The sequence below is a fragment of the Gavialis gangeticus genome, unplaced genomic scaffold, assembly GCF_001723915.1.
Source record: "Gavialis gangeticus isolate Ggan-Ray unplaced genomic scaffold, GavGan_comp1, whole genome shotgun sequence".
NCBI classification, from domain to species: Eukaryota; Metazoa; Chordata; order Crocodylia; family Gavialidae; genus Gavialis; species Gavialis gangeticus.
Genome location: NW_017728964.1, coordinates 5,788,172 through 5,806,184, shown reverse-complemented (window position 1 = coordinate 5,806,184; position 18,013 = coordinate 5,788,172).

The window sequence follows — 18,013 nt, the reverse complement described above, 5'->3', positions numbered from 1 at the left end:
AATGAGTCCAGAGTAGGTGCCTGCACCGCTTCTGGGGGCAGTCTATTCCAGGCCTTGGGGGCTCGGACAGTAAAGAAGTTTTTCCTTATGTCCAGCCTAAAACGGTCTTGGAGAAGTTTATGACCGTTGGTCCTTGTTATCCCTTGGGGCGCTCTGGTGAACAGACGTTCCCCCAGATCCTGATGCACACCCCAATGTACAGCCACCAGGTCACCCCTGAGCCTGCACTTTTCCAGGCTGAAGAGGCCCATGGCTCTCAGCCTCTCTTCATAAGGCCTGTTCTCTTGCCCTCTGAGCAGTGGTTCTCAACCTTTTCTTGTAATGGGACCCATTTGTAAACGTCAGGCCCGTCCCAACCGGCTGCCCCCAGGGGCCAAGCCCCAGCCCTACTCTGTGTGGGGCAGGGGGGACATGGGGAGCCCTGAGGAGGCTGGAGCTGTGCCAGCCTGAAAGGGAAAAGACACTGTTTCCCACATTTTTCTCCTGTAAAGGAGAATCCATTTTCAAAGGTTGTTGATCTATTTCTAAAATTTGTTCACAACCCTTTCATATATTCTTGCAACCCACTTTTGGGTCACATCCCACAGGTTGAGAAACATTGGACTAGATGATTTCCGAAGGTCCCTTCCAACCCTAATTTTCTATGAGTCTATGTTTTTAAATAGCCAGTTGCTTCTTTGCACCACAAGTGAATGCAGCTTGGTTAAGAACCAGTCATTGCCTGCTCCGCGGCACGGGTGAAAGCATCAGCTCATGAAAGATGTGGTTAAGTCAAATGATCTACATGTAGCTGAGTCCTCCAGTGACAGCGGGTGAAAGGTGATAAATCATACATCCACTGAGAAGTTTCTTCTTGCTGAAAGGGATTGTTCTTACTCTTTGTGTCATCACGTGCAGTGGAGTTATCTGAGATGTCATCTGTTTGCTCAGATTGAGTCAAGCTGGCCACAAGAGACGAACTTTGATCTCACCACTTTAAGCTGGACTAACTCCAAGTCAGCGGAGCTGTCCAGAATCTCCTGGGGTAAGACCAGAAACTGTCCTGTAGCAAGATTATAGTCCCCGCCCCCAGCTCTCTCTCTTTTAATAATGCAAAAATATTCTCTGACACGCCTCTTCGATTCAGAGTCCTTCATCATAACAAATTGCAGGCATCTTCATTCTAGGAGTAGGATTCAAACGCTGTTTGTTTCTGACAAGCAAACACAGTACGTACAGTCTATGTCGAAGGCTGCATGGTCGTTTTGTTATAAACAATGCCGACTTTCTTAGAGTCGGTGTCATGTCGAGTAACTGACTTCTAGAATACAGCAAAGGCCACAGAGATCTTGTATGCAGCAGGAGGGTGCCAGAAGAGGCTCTGTTCAAGAGTTGCCTTGATCAGCGGGTTGGTGAGATGCCACGATTCTCCATGCTACACTTGCAGCCTTTCTGCAGTAATGTCAATTAAAAGATTTTTCTTTGGAAACTAATAAGTTCTAGGAACTCTGGGGACTCTCTTCAATACAAGTTGTTAGTGAAAGGCTTAGGAAATGCATCTTCAGCAACCCAACAATCTGCATAGCTAGGACTTGGCGCTTCTCATAGATCAGTTTGGTGACCCTATCAAATTTAGAAAGTCTGAGTTTTAGAACAAGCAATAACCAAATACTTAAAATTGGCCTGTGAGCGTGTGGATTCTTGGGGAGAAATTCATTGAGGTTAATGGGAGCATTGCTGATGACATCAGTGAAGTCTGGATTTCACGGCAAGGGTTTGTTCGTGGTTCAGGTAGTCTCTATTCACATATCAGCATGAATGTGTCCAGCCAGATTTTGTACCTGCAACATTTTGTACAGTGGAAGCAGAACGCAGTGGTTCCTACAAGAGTTTCACTGCTGCATCTGGTTTGGCGTCATTCTGAAAGTTTGAGATACAGACCCTTCGTTAATACAACCATCACCTGAGACCAGATTTAGTACTGGCAGATATTTTCCAAGAGTTTTCATTTTAAGTGCCTTATTTCTTCCAGGATAAACCAATTAGACTTTAAAAGACAGGTTTTTGACTTGCAAATCTCTTTGTTTCTTTAGCTTTATGTGGCTCTAATTCCAGCCACAGAAAGTAGATTTATCATCATGTCCCTCTTTCATCTGATTTAGATTTAAAGTAACAGGGTAAAAACAGCCTTGTTTTCTTCTAACGTTCATCAAGATCTTCTTGATGGTGCTGTCTCCTCTGGTGCATGGGATGATATTTGATCATCCATTTGGCCAGTTTGCACTTGTTCTTTCATAGATTCACCAGGGTCCTTTAACTCATTTATCATATGTGGTCCATGAGCCTCAACCACATGCAAGGAACTTGTTTTATCTAGGCAACCTCTAACCCAGTGTTCATTTGTTTTTCCCCCACTTCCATGGGTTTCTTGGCAACTTGGATATTCAGGGTTGCCACATGTGGAAAGCCAAAGCTCCCCAGCTTGTAGCCTGGAAAAGCAGGAGAGCCAACAAGGACTGCAATTGCTCCAAAGAAGGCAATATACCTTGCCTTGTTCTGTCCCTTCTGCCTCTTTCTGCAGCTGCACCCCAGTTGTTAAGAGGCAAGAGTTCCCTGTTAGCCATTCATCCCCCCCCATTGTTGTTCCCATCAGTACTGCGACATTTAAGAGCCTTGGCTGTGTGCTGAGAGCCCTTTTTCCAAGGCACTGTACAGACATAAAACAGGACCCAGCCTCAGGGGTGGCTGTGACCCTCCTGGTGGACATACGACTCCTGCCCCGACTCTGGCTCCTGGAGGCACCCTGCCTTGTCTCGATGGAGCTTTTACAGTGTTTAGGGGGCTGCTTCAGGGTTCCAGAGTAAGCCCCAGTTCACCTTAGCCACTGATACTTCCTCCTTGCCCTTCAAGCACTAAGTTGTGACCCTCAGTGCCTCAAGACACCACCTGCCTTAACGGGCTAATATTTGTGCCTTTCCATGTTCCACCGTAACCACAACCACATCTCACACGTGTTACTTTGAGTTCACCCTTTGGCCCTGTCTGTCCAACAATGTACTCAGCCTGCTGGGCCCCTGGCCCTGGCAAGGCTCTCATTTCTTCCAGGCCCCTGGCCCCAAGTTACTCAGGGCATTTTTGGTGCTTAATGCAGTTTGCTACCCTAGTCCTTTGCAGTGTGAACACATATGTATCCACACAGCTTCCTGGACATGCCCCATAGGCTACACTCTACAATCCTCATCTTGAAGCTGGCTCTGCGGACAGCCAAGAAAGGGAGATGTGTATAAGCCAGGAGGAAAAGAACATTTTGGAGGGCGCCAGCGAGTTGGGTGCTGTCCTAGAAGGGAGGAAGACCTTTAGTTCTGCCCCAACCCCTTGCTCCCAATTGGGCAGATACTTCCCCACTGCTCTCCATTAATTTTTTCTAGTGACTATTAAAATGCTGGGTCCAGTGGCTCAACTTCAAAAGTAGGAGTTGGACAAGTGCCTTGATAATGTCTAACTTCTAACCTGGTGGTTAGTGCATTTTTGTTAGGAATGGGTGTATGTTCACATCCCTTCTTGATGAGGGGTCCTAGAACCTGAGTCTCCCATTTCCTGGGAAAATGCACTAGCCACTCATCTATTGGGCTAAAACACAGGTCCCTCTTGCTCCAGGTTTTTGCCAGGCCAGAATTCAAGGCTTACAGAGCCACCTGCTTGTCCAGCCTACTGTGCATACCCGGGAGCTGTGTGGAACAGGAGAAGGATTGTAAACTGTGCAAGTCCCAAAAGAGGCAGTTAACACAGCTGGGTAACTGGCACTTGGACATGCAAACTAAAATAGGATTATGTCCCATGAGTCTCAGTTTCTTCCATGAAAATGGAGATGCCCTTTTATCTCCTGAGGGTTTTGTAAGGCTAAAATCTATTATAAATGTGTGTGGGGGGGGTGTAAACACAACTCTGAAGAGGTCCATATAGGTAGAAGACTCCATGTGTGGAACTCTCTTCAATATAAGTAGGAGAGAAGAAAACTCCTTTGCTCCAATGATCTTAAAAGTGGTGCCAGACCCAGCTCTTTAAGCAAAGGAGAAATATGTGAAATTAAAATATGAGAATAGAGTAACCCAAGAGTAAGGAAGCCTTCACTGGCAAAGAGGCTGGATTAGGAAATGAGGAAATGCACAGAAAAAAAAAAAGCCTATTCCTTAAGCATTCCTCAGACAGCTTTGTCTCCTTTTGGAAATGAGTTTTATCCAAACAGATGGGGGCTTTGGAAATATTTATCAAGCATGTGATATCCATTATAGCTCTAGGGATATGATACCAAGCTACTTCCAAATGATTTCAGTCATGTGAATACGCTTCAAGGAAAGCTATTCTTCATGCTTCCAGCAATAGAACGTGCCTGATAAATATTTGTCAAGATAACATGGAAACAAAACAGAAAGAGTGATGCTTCCAAAATGGTGGCATCAGAAGGGCATACTGTGTATATATCAGCCCTATCAATACCAGTTCCAACAGGTCCGTCTGGCAGGGGGATTAGTATCACTAACCAAGACAAATGCAGCAGACAATAAATGCAGTCATTTAGCTCCCACTGGAATTTAAGATTTGGTCCTCAACGTTCAAGTGAAAGCACAGCAAGACCTAGTTTTAAAGCCAATCGGTTCCAACTGAATAGAAAGGATGTGCATGCCAGAGAACATGCAGACTGAAGGGCCTGACTCCAAGTGTCTATTTAAGTGTAGATGGCTTGGGAGTATGTACGTACACATGTACAGTCACATTTATGGATGACATAGAACAGCATGGCAAGATTTTATTATTTATACTAAGGAGACCATTTCAGTCCAAGAGGGTTTTTGTTAGTGTCCAAAGGCAGATTCAGGATTTTCAAGAGAGGGGTGCAGGAGCAGTGAGTGGTGCTGCAAGGGTGCCTGCAACCCCAGCTCCCCGCTTCCTCCCCAGCTGGAGCAGGCAGATCATGCCCAAGGAACAGCAGCTAGGGGCTTTTTAAGGCCCTGAAGCAATAAAAGTCCCCCACCCCTTGCTCTCAGCATGCGCTCCTTCCCCTCCATGCTCAGTGGCACATGCCCCCCCTTCCCATTCCCCACTTCCTGCAACCACTGCTGCTGTCCCTGCCTGCCCCAGGGACACCTCTAGAGCCACTCCTGTCCCTCTCCAGTCATGCTCATGGAGGCAGCAGCAGTGGTAATAGGCAGGTTCCCCCTCCCTGAGTCTGCCCACATCAGCAGGGAACAGCTGTGGGCATGGGCAGGCTCACCACTTTTGATGCCTCTGAGCCAAGCCCCCCCCCCCAACACAGCCCAGCTGGAACAGGCCAGGAGCAGAGTGGCTCTAGAGCTCCCCCAGGGGCTGCCCACGACAGCAGGCAATTGGGGGAGCTGAGTGGAGGGGACATGCCACTGAGCAGAGAGGGGAATAGAGAAGGGAACTCTGACCTTCTTCGGGGACTTCAAACAAAGTCCCTGGCTGCTGCTCCCCTTGCTCCCCTGGCATGCTCCAAGGGAGGGGTGCAGCTGCACCCTCTAGAAGCTCCCCGGCTAATATTTAAAGAAGAAAAGCATTACGAGAACTAGAAAAAAAAATCAGTGTTGCCAGGATATACTTCATGTACTCCACTGAAACAAATGGAAGAGTTTGTAAGGGGGTAAACTATTGTTTCATTTCAAGATGCCTGAACATTCAGAAAGTAAAAGTGTTTATGATGCGAATGAGAAGTTACCTCATTACGTTTGTGAGTATTCACTTAATATTAAATATATTCAAAGATTTTTAAGGCTATGATCAGCGTGGGCATCTAATCTCTTCTCCTGCCTATCTGGATCACAGAATTTTGCTCACTGATTTGTACTCTATGCTCAATAACTGTGATTGAACTACGGCATATCTGCATATCTTCCAGTTCCACCATAAAAAGCATTATTTTGTATATTATTGGTGATCATTACAACCCAACTAAAAATAGTAATGATAGTATTAAAAACCAAACAAACAAAAAAAAGCATTGTGTATTAATTGCATCCTGTATTGTCAGAAGCGCTGTAATAGTAAAAACAATTATACCACAGAGTTTTTAAAAGGAATGAGTCAATAGGAAATGCTTCTAATGTTTAACCTGTTCTGCAGAATCATGAATATTTTCACAAATATTAGGTTCCAGGTCTCATCAGTAAAATCATATGAGCTTTGAAGGAAAAATGTCACATAATTTTAAACAAAAAGCAGGGCAGGGTGGTACCTTAGAGAACCTGTTTAAAGAGGCATAAGCTTTCATAGGTATCTCAACCTACTTGATCAGATGCTATGAGTGCTCATAGCATCTGGCAAAGTGAGTTGTCACCTACGTACGGGGGGCGGGGCATGCATGGTAATTAAAGTGCCCAGAGTATCCGGTGTATTCGTGTCCCTGAGCTTCAAAATGGCAGCAGGAGCACTTTATCTGAAGCTCAAAGAAGTGTTAGATAAACTGCCCCTACCACCAGTCTGAAGCATGGGGACAACCATACGCAAGATGCAGAGGCTGGCTGGAGTGCGGTAATTATCACACTCCAACAGACTCAATTAATCAAGTAATTACAGCGCATCAAAGCAGCCTCCATGCTCATTTATAGGCACCCCTAGGTTCTAGCTCGGATCCTTGCCCTCAGTGGTGGGACAAGCTTCTCTATTGTACCCCATGAATCTCATCCAGTGACTAGTAACTCAGAGGAGCTCAGCTTCAAAAAAGAGTGCTGGAGAGGGCACAGAGTAATGTCTAACCTATGGGTTGAACTCTGTACTTGGACAGTCAGAGAATCAGGACTAGGTACAGACATTTAAAAAGCTCACAGCTGAATTGATCTAAATTACACAGTTCTCTAAGTGGTGTAGTTTAAATTGGTATTGAACAGAACACATTTGCCCCTTTGCTGGGGGGTGGAAGGGGGAGAGAGGAAGAGAACGGGCAAGTCTTAGACTGCAATCTGCCATTATTAGACTAGTCTATTTGCACCAAACTTCTGTTTTGTTACAGGTATAGACCAGTTGTATATGAGCCAAACTTCTGTTCTGTTATGGTGTAGCCACACTCAGGCTCTGGGGTGAGTGATGCCCCAGGTGGCCATGCAGTCCTTACCTGGCTCCAGCTGTAGGGTGACCTCTCCTTCTGACTTGCCTGCCACTCGTTGATGTAGTTATTTGATTAGAAGGGAGGCTGCCTAATGGGTCTATCCTAGAGTGCTCCCCAGTTCCTTCAGGTGCCAGGTAGTTCTCTCAGGGCACCTGTTAGCCTTAAGGGCTAGTCATGGCCTCTGACCTCCCTTACAGCTGTACCTATGCCTTGCCCACCAAGGTCACTAACTGATAATACCTGCAATTGGGGACAACCTAATAGCAGGCTACCTCAGGCCTCCATACCCTTGTCAGGGTCAGCCCTTTCTCTCTCACTGGTTCCCATGGCCTAAGCCTATTGTACCAGACCTGGCTTTTGGTTTCCAGCCCTCGACTGCCTAATCCAGCTTTGTCTTTGCCCTGTCCCAGGCCAATACAATTGCTGAGCCTGGTTTGGTTCCCCCACCAGCCCTTGTCCATGTCCTTTTCATGCACAGGACACCCTGGTCCTGGCTCTGCCCTTCCTGGATCCTGTGGTTCTTGCCCAAGCTAGCTTTCAGCCTGCTTTCCTTTCTCTCTCTAGGATTTAAATTCTCCCTTGGGCCTAAACCCTGAATAGAAGCCCCTAGCAGGGCTTTAAACATTAGCAAGTACCTGGCACCCTGCTTTGGGTTAGCCCCCCAGGGACCCCCACCATGGCCCCTGTTCACTCTCACACCAGTGGTTGACACTGTAACCAAGGAGTAATTCTTCTGGCAAACAAACTAATACCCCTCTGAGGGCAAACATAAACCATAGCTATCTGCCTGCATAACACCCCCCATGCTAGGTAACACTGCCCTGTGGGGCATCAGCACTCTGCTCCTCTTCCTCAAAACAGCCCCAGTACCAGGCAGCCCTCACCAGGATCAGACTAATCAGTCTGGTTCAGGGCCTGTATTTATATACCTCTCTGGCCCTGCCCCTTGCTGGTCACATGCCTCCCTGAGCTGCCCAGGTGTTTCCTGATTCAGCTTGCTGGCTCAGCCTCCAGGTAACTTACCGCTGCCAGTCTCTGCTGTGCTCCTATCTTGCTTCCTATGCAAGGCTCTAGCCTATGGTGTTGCTGCAACACAGCTAGTTCTGTGGTAGCCCCCCAGTACCTATTCCCCGACAGCTCATAATAAGCAGATTTCCCTGCCTGAGATTGTCTCTGCTGCTCCTGCATCTTTAAAATAACAGGAGTTTTTGGCTCTCTGTTACATATGGGTATAGACTGATTTCTGATCACTTATACCACTAATGTCTGTATCTAGTGCAGAGGTTCAAACTCCCTCTGGTTAAGAGGGTAGGTCTAGCACCCAGATCTCCTGCTTTCCAGGTAAGTTCCCTAGTCAGTCAGCTCCTGGGACTCAAGCGTAGACGTACAGTCTCCCTCTTCCTCTGGCATCTAACACCTGTTAGGTGATGCCTAGGTATGTTTTTCTGACTCGTGCACATATGCATCCATACTAGGCACATGTACATGACTGCCAGTGACTACCCTAGTACACATACTACACAAACATGCTTAGGTGGTCAGTCTATGCATGAATATTTGTGCAAGAGTAATAGAAATGCAACCTGTAAGTGCCCAGTGCCACTTACACAGCTAGAAAACTGCGATGTAGGCTCACAAAGATAAATACAATTCTGCTCTCTATGTCCTCCTGTAGATGGACCTCTTTAACCCATGGCCTTGCCATGTCATCAGTTTTCTGGATTTGTTTCCTTTTTTGTCTCCTGATGATTAAAACCATACAAAGCAGGAAGGCTGGAATGTGCTTGTTGGGGGCGAAGGGGCAGAAATCTTAGATTGGGATCAGCAAGCACAGACTTCACAAAGCATTTGAAAAAGTGGGGAGAAGGGTAGAGAGAATGGGGAGGGAACTAGAAGGAGAGAGATTTGGAAGCCTAACCTCTATCTGTTTTTAAAATAGCTATATGTGGATATATATACACAGATGTAGTAACACTTTATATATAGAATTGTTTATTTGTTCTTGGTAAGCTGCCAAGTACGCTACTAATTACATGCATAGGACGATACACACCTGCACCTGTACACAGAATTAACTATATAAATAAATATCATCCATTTGTATGTGGGTTCTCAAGTCACAGGATCATGATCTCAGGTAACACTGAGAATAAATGTCAGGGTCTTGTAACTGTCCCACCCTTCACCTGTTACAAATGAGCAGGGATCATGGCTGGACCGTGGCTAGGGCAATCCCAGGCATTGCAGTATATAAAGATAGCAGTTGGGGAACTTGCAGTGTCTAAGTAAGGAATCACTTTGAGCAGCTTAGTAGTCTAGTGTGCTGCTTAACTGATGTATTGTTTTGCAGGACGGTCCAAAAAATGATTAAATGAAAAATTCATTTGATTGTCCAGTGCTTTAAGATTTTATAGTAAAAGTGAAAGAAAAGTGATTTCAAGTAGTACAAAAGTGAAGTGTTTCAGTTACAAAATGTTAAAAATGAAATATTTCCGTTTACTTGATTTAAAAAAAAAAAAATTGTGCTTGTGTCCTGGAGCTATTCAACAAAACCAGCATGAATTTGCAAAATGCTTTGGTATTGCCAAATATGAATTGTTCACTGAAGAATGTTTTGTCTAAAACTTTTTCCTAGCTCTGATCAGTGCGACATTATTGGGTGAAGTTGTGGTTCTAATTAGGTCAAATGGGAAACTCCCATTGCCTTAAGTGGGTACAGTATTTCAACTACTGTCTCCAAATAGAAAAGCTATATAGTTAGAGCATGGTTACATATATACTCAGACGTATTCAAGGCATTGTTACACAAGGGAAGATACAGAAGCATTTGTTTTTGTTCAGGCCTATTCCTATTTATGTTTCTTGTACCCTGTAAATTGGTCCATAACTAAGTGTGACACACTGGTCAAGGCATGTTACAAGTCTGCTTAATCCTCAGATGTGAATTTCTTGAAGCTATGAAGTAAAGAAGAGAGCTTTGTAGCTCCAGCTGTAGACATAGTTTTTGATATCAAAGTCCTTGTTCAGTCTATGTTGTTTGCTAAACTGCTGGCCAACACACAGCAATCTTAGGATTGTTGCTTTTAAGCTGTAGTATGTTTTGTATTTGCAGGTTTCTAACTTTTCTTTAGCTGTACTGTAAATGAGTTTCTGCTATGAGCCCCAAGATAGTGATGGGTTTTCTTCTGGTAACATTTTCTGTTTTAAGAAGTGTATTCTGGAGCATAATAAACTAGTTTTGTGCTACAGTATGCCAGTATGTTAAAAGTTTTCTGCAAGCTTCCATTTTACCGTAATGTACCACTCAATAATCCTTACAGACTTCTTCTATGTCGAACAAACCTCAAAGCCCCTTTTTTTGCAATAACCCCCAATATAAAGTGGTTCTCATTCTCTGACTAGGTACTGCATAGACATAGTTTACCTTTAAGTGAGAAGCAAAGTGATTTTAGTTATTGGTTTAATGTATTTAAAGAACTCCTTTACTGCACTACAGTAACACTTAATTTTTATAAGCCTAAAATATCATGAATGCAGAGTTTACTGAAATGATGGGGACAATTCAGCAGTAGGAAGGATGGGAACAAGGCTGTGGGATGCATGGAATTTACACAAACTAATTATATCAACATCTTAGCCAATACAGAGATTTTTATGCGTTATATGGTATTCTAACGGTAGTTCTTGGTAGCCAGGTAGTTCTTGAACCAAGAACCATTTGAAAAAGGACTACAGATCAGGAGACATTTACACAGATAATGGAAGTAGATAAGGATGGAACTTCAGGTGAAGGGAAACTGGAAGAATTCAGAGGGTAAATGTGTAAAAATAAAGGTATCTGTCAAGTCAGCAAATACAAGGCAGTTACGAAGCATGTTATTTACACCTCAGACAGAGAGAACAGGGGACTTGAATTCATAAAAGAGAAGATTCAGATAAAGAACCCATACCCACCAGGAGCTTGTTCTCTAAGGATGAACGGTGTCTCCGTGCACAACAACCAGCACGAGACCTATGCACCCCTGATATCCATCCACCTTTACTCTGAAAATAAGGACGAACCTCAGGTTAATAGCTCCTGTGGATCCCCTCTGTAGGAGGCTTGCGGCAGAGTAGGCAGCTCCTGCAATAGGGATCCACACGGTATTGAAAAACAACTAAAGAGTGTCTTAGATTTGGCCATCAGTGTGTTATGGGATTTTTAGAGAATGGGAATTACCAGAGGAAGTGACAGGAGCATTTTTGATTTACAGAAAGCTGTCTTGGAGGGACTGTAAAATGCCCTGAGGAATTGAAAATTCTATAATGTCTGGGAAATCTGCTGCAGAAAAGTGGAAATAGTTTCATAGTTGGTAGGGTCAGAAGGGACCTAAGTAGATCATCAAGTCCAATCCCCTGCCATGGCAGGTAAGGATGCTGGGGTCAAACAACCTCGGTAAGGTGATTATCTAGCCTCCTTTTGAAGACCCCCAGGGTAGGAGAGAGCACCACTTCCCTTGGGTGTTGGTTCCAGATCCTAGCCACCCTGACTGTGAAGTAGCACCTCTTGATATCCAGCCTGAATCTGCTCTTTATCAACTTATGGCCATTATTCCTCGTTACTCCCGGTAGTGCTAGGGGGAACAGGGACTCTCCCATTGCTTGCTGGTCTCCCTTGGCCAGTTTACAGATGGCCACCAGATCCCCTCTCAGCCTTCTCTTGTGGAGCCTGAACAAGTTCAGGTCCCGTAGCCTCTCCTCGTAGGGCCTGCCCTGCTGCCCCCTGATCATGCAAGTGGCCCTCCTCTGGACCCTCTCCATGTTGTCCACATCCCTCCTGAACTGGATGCAGTACTCCAACTGCGACCTGACCAATGTCACACGGAGGGGGAGAATCACCTCCTTGGACCTGCTTGTGATGCATCTGTGGATATTATATTTGAGGAAGAAGTTAGAGAGGCTGAAACTGCAATTCTTTCAGTGAAAGAAAAGAACCACAGTCCAAAATGTATAAAGAGGCACAAGAAGAAAAAGAGAACAAGAAGATATTTATAGCTGTATGAAAAAAATCTGAAAGATTAGTACAGTTTCTGGCTGTGTGCCTGCATATACAATAGTAGGGGAGGTTAAAGTCCATCTGACACATCTCAGAGGATATGAAATCCTGGCTTCACTGAAATCAATGGAAAAACTCCCAGTGATGTTAGAAGAGCCAGGATGTCAGGGATAAAGGAATTCAGGAATAAAGGCCGAGGTTTTGAAAAAGGGGTTCTGGGTGCTCCAAGCTCAGAGGCACTGGAGAGGGACTTGAGTCACAAAAGGGAGAAACACTCAGCACTGAAAATCTGGTTGATCACAAAGGATTCAGAGTAGCAGATATCACTAAAAGATTTGAGAACCTTAGACAAGTAAATGTATGGAGAAAAACAGATTTTAAAAGTAACCAATGAGGACTATATGGCATGGAAGTGACTACTTAGTAAACTAGCAGAAGCTAAAAGTGTGAATGAATTCAAAATCTCCTTAGATTGATTTCTGGATAAAGAAGGTGTCTGACATCTCATGAAGCAGCAAGAAAGTGGGAGTAAGATAAACAGAGAAAGGGCAGGCATGTTGAGCCAGACGGCCTTTTCCGGTTACTAACGTGTCTTAACTTCTGAAAGGGAAGCTCCTGTCTCCAGTATACTTAGCCCTGGAGCTCCAAGATATATGTAAAGGAGAGGAAGCCTATTTTTAGTCTGCATGAGACCAAAGTGCTGGTGCAAAAGGTCAGCAAAGACAATTGCTTCCTGTTTGGAACTGCTGTCATGAAGGGAGATCCTGCCAAGAGGCAGAGGTTGTGGGACCGAATCCTGCCACAGGTCTGCGCTCTGGGACAATGCCAGCGGTACACGGGAGAAATTGCAAGCACCAAATTATCTCAATAGACTGAAGAGCCAAGCACAAGCTGATGGATTTGTCTGTATTTCTGTGCTGCTGCCACCGAGAAGAGAAACATCTGATGATGTTAACAGAGAAAAGTCTATTGATGAAAGGCTTGAAGGCCTGCATTTTCCAAGGATCTTTAAGGCACTTAAACATGCAACTCCCACTGGATTTCAGTGGAATGGGGGCTCCTAAATCCTTTCACCTTTTAAAAATTCCAGCCTCAATGTCTTTTTATCAATAGTGCTGATCTCACAGCAAGAGCTGCTGGTTCTGTGGGTCAATGTACAGGGAAAGCTGTTTTCAAGTGAGTGAGTTAGCAGATATGTGAACAAGCACAGTAAGTGTCTCACTGTATGTAATTTGATTAGGATTATTTAATTTCAGTTATATACAGTAAAACACCAGCATATGCCAGCAAAAGCTCTGCAGTTTGTTTTCTATTGTGCTGTATTGAAGTATTAGTCTGAGATACTTGGTTAAGCCACTCAGCTATTAAAGCTTTGCAGCAAAGAAAGAGAATGCTGCTTTACTTTTAGCTATAGGCTGTGCAGATTGACGAGGCTAATGCATGTTGGCATTTCACTGCATGTGAAGGTTATGTCATGACCGCTCAGGGACAGGTTCTGTTCTATCTGTTAGGCACCTAAGTGAGTCTATTCCATCTTTTTCAAGTCCTGAAAGTCCATCAATGCTTTGACTTTTGTAAGACACCATCATCTTATCCTTCATATTGAATCATGATAAAGCAGCAAGGCAGAGGAGGAGCCACTCACCTTTCACATGATCTCTTTTTCTGGTTCTCAAGCATGGGGGAAGAGAATCACACTTAGGCACTCAGGTCCATTTATGCACCTGATAGATGGAATACAATCTGTGCTTAAGGCACTTGCAAAAGCTTACTTTATTCTTTGTCTGCTTCCAGCTGGCTGTCCCTAGGAAAAGTGTCCCACCCAGTCTGTCTAGGAAGCTCAACCATTAAAGGCACAGTCCCCAATGCCTCATGCAGTGGATGACTAAGCCCCTTATGAAATCATGCACTTTGGACTAATTCCTATTGCATGTGACATACCTAAGTCCTGCCTTATGTATTTCTTTTCTTCTTTTTTTAATACTTTAAAATGCCCATGAGAATTGGGCTGAAGGCTGGATCCCATTTCACTTCACATCACACAACAGCACATACATACTGCCTAACGGCAGGTTTTGGCACTCACACTCAGTTTGCAGTTTAGTTCTGAATGCACAAGTGTGTACACACCCACTGTGGATGCTCAGAGAGACTATACTCTAATTGGGCAGGTACACAGCAAAACAGGATTGCCCAGGTCTGTGCCTAAACTTCATTAATGATGTAGACACTGGAGTCAGAAGCAGACTGGCCAAGTTTGCCAATGATACCAAACTTTGGGGTAAAGCATCCACACCTGAGGACAGGGGGGTAATCCAGGCTGACCTTGACAGGCTCAGGAAATGGGCGGATGAAAACCTGATGGTGTTTAACAAGGTTCTCCACCTGGGGAAGAAAAACCTGCAGCATCCTTATAGGCTCGGCAGTGCTACACTGGCTAGCACTACAGAAGAAAGAGACTTGGGGGTCATGATTGACCACAAGATGAACGTGAGCCTTCAATGTGATGCTGTGGCTAGCAAAGCGAGCAAAACCCTGGCTTGCATCCATAGATGTTTCTCAAGCAAATCCCAGGACATCATTCTCACCTTGTACTCGGCCTTGGTGAGGCCGCAGCTGGAGTACTGCGTCCAGTTTTGGGCTCCACAATTCAAAAAGGATGTGGAGAAGCTTGAGAGAGTGCAGAGAAGAGCCACGTGCATGATCATAAGTCAGGAAAACAGACCTTACGACAACAGGCTGAGAGCCATGGGAAACTTATAGGAAACGTGCAGGCTCAGGGGTGAACTGATGGCCACCTATAAGTAGGTGCTTGAACCACCTCTGATGGCAGGCTATTCCAGACCTTGGGGGCTCGGACAGTAAAGAAAGTCTTCCTTATGTCCAGCCTGAAATGGTCTTGCAGTAGTTTATGACCTTTTGACCTCGTCATCCCTTGGGGCGCTCTGGTGAACAAACTTTCTTAAGATCCACTACTTTGGGTGGGCAGGGTGGCACAAGGTCTGATCCCGGTGTGGAGGGCTGGGTAGAGGCAGTGTGGGGTTCAAGCCTTGTACGTGTGGCTCAATTAGGCCTGCAGATCAGCCTCATGCCACTCACCAGGCTGCAGGGTCAAAAGTTTGAGTACTACTCAATGGAAGGGTGAGATACTCCGCTGCAAACTAGAACTGTGGCTGTAGGTCCATTTCACTTAAGTCAGTGGAAAGTTTGATAACCAGTACTATGAATCCCAGCATGAACAATGTCACACACTAAAGATAAAAGTGGATTGCCTTTACCTGCCAGGAATTAAAAGCACTGTGCCAGTTTAAAACTGGAGTGAGTTAGGTCAGAATCAGACTCAAACTCATGTCCCTTTGAAGAGTCTCAGGAATTCATCTGAGTACCTTAAGACCAAATCCAGCACTCTGCCATTGGTGTGAACACTTGGCTGCATCTGAGGGCTTAGGAAGATGTTATTGTTGTCGTGCTACAGACTTTGTAGCACTACAAAAAGAAAGCGTTACAGGTGGGCACACATTGACAGCCCCCTGGGTGGAGCACAGCCAAGTTGCCACAAGGCAGCTCTTCACCCAAGGAGCAATAGGGGGGCTGCTGCTTAGCACCTGCTGCCCCTAAGCCTGACAGGCCACGGGCATCAGCTGGAGGCCCCTGAAGGGGAAAGGCTCCCTGCCTCTGCCCTCCACCCCCCATGCAGGTGAACTGGGGTTGTGCTTGCAACCACCACTGCTACCTTGGGACCAGTCCTGTCCAGCACAGCCTGCAGCAGGGAATGGCATACCCCCACCTCCCACCCCTGTTTTCAAGGGGGCTGTGGCAACAGGAAAGGCTGCTATGGAGCAGGTGGTAAAAGCAACTTTTCCCAGGGCTCCAGGAGGCAGCTCTGGTAGCTGCTGCCTGCCCTGCAAGAGCCAGGGCTTTTCCCAGGTCCCGATGGATGAAACAGTGATTCTTGCCAGTGATCTAGCTGTGAGGATGGGACTTCTCCCTGTGGCTGTCAGAGCACAAGCAAGAGCTCTGCCTCCTTCTCTCCCGCTTACAGCAGGGGGAAGGAAAGCAGGGAACTTTGGGATGCTACTATACTTGTCCACATGTTGAAAACCTTCCCAAGTCAAAGAAGTTGCTGTTTTAAATAGAAAACGTGCTGTTGTTGTTGTTGTTGCAGATCTGGCATCTTGAGACTAGATTTTTTTAGCGGGACAAACGTGGAAGTGTGGCTGCAGGCTTTTTGTCATGCAGAAACAGCAGATTAAGTGCAAAAAAAGTAATGTCTGTCCGTCTAAGCAACTCTGTCTGTCTTAAAGAACAGTAACTATGTTGAATTCTACAGAATGACTTATGATTTACATCCATGTGGGAACTCACTCAGGTCCACTGACTATAAAGCAAGTCTAATTGTAATTTTGCAGATAGGAGCCTAGGGTTAAGTTTTCAAAAAGTGTGTAAATGACCAAGAGTGATTTAGGCATGTAGGACCAGATCTGTAGAGGTACCTAGGCACTCCTATTCGGCGCTTTAAAAATCCCGTTAAGCCTCTATACTTTTCAAACTATAGCTCTTAGGAGTGTATGGCTTATTGAAAGTGTCTAGCTCATTGAAAGGGAATTGGCTCCTAAGTCACTTAGGAGTTTTTGAAAATTATAGGCCTTGATCCATAAAGTGCATACCACTGTACTTATGCTAGCAGTGTTCAGAGATGCAAAGCCTAGTACCATCCTAATGATAGGTTATTGGAGAACCCAGCTATTTGAGTGGGATTATACAGAGTTTTAAATATGAAAGATAGATTCATAAATGGAAGCTATTGGCTTTCAGCTTGTTCTTTCCAGCTTTATAATACAGTTCTGACTGGTGTCTACAAAGCCATTATAGTTGATGTTCAATGTATTCTGTTGCTTCTCCCAACAAACTATCTTTGCACTAGGATCTGAATGTATAATAATTAAATTTACCTCCCAGAATAGCCTCCAGTTAACTAAGAACACACTCTTGTTACCAGACTATATTTTATTTCTGTCATGTCCTAGCAGTGACATAAGTATAAATTTCAGGCACAATACATGACATGACAAGCATTCTTCAAAGGCAAGAAGATTATCATATATAGAAATGGGCTTTAAAATCTGGTCACTCAAGTGTATGAATAAAACATATTGGAAGGCTGTGTGGGATTCATCATGTTTTGTGTATATTCTGCTGCAAACCTAAAAATACTTTATGATCAACACCTAATCACTCTAATTGCTGAGTATTTTTAGCTTCACTTCTGCTTTTTCCCATTAGACAGAAACAAAGGGAGAAAGACCCTGCAATTTTAGATTTCTAAAATTTTAAAATGAGATGGCAGAATAATTCCCACTGTGAGTGGATTTGCTCTCAGTGATAAAATGGATGAATCTACACATGCAACTAATGCCCAGAAAGCTTTCCCCAGCAGGGCATCTACACATGCTCCCATCTGCGATTTGTTTCCAGTCAGCAGTCTACACGTGCACTACTGCACAGTAGTTACTGTGGGGTTAATCTACTAGTATTTACAGGTCGTAGGCAACCTTACAGTATACACTGCACATGTGCAGACAGTGATGCTTTACTGGCCATGTCTACATGAGAAGCTGACTGTGCAGTCATTTAGTACTTGCATACCCAAATAGTAAGTAGCATCCCTGCATGGGTTCCTGGTGACTATGTGGTAGCTCATTACTACTGCACAGTAGTGTTGTGTCACAGTCCGTGCCCCACACAGATGTTGCGCAGTGAGCATCTCATGTAGGTATGGCCACTGTGTGGTGGATTAGTTTACTGCACAGTAAACTGTCTCATGTAGACACACCCACAGAATGTTTTAATCTAATCTCTATACATATTATGAATGAGTG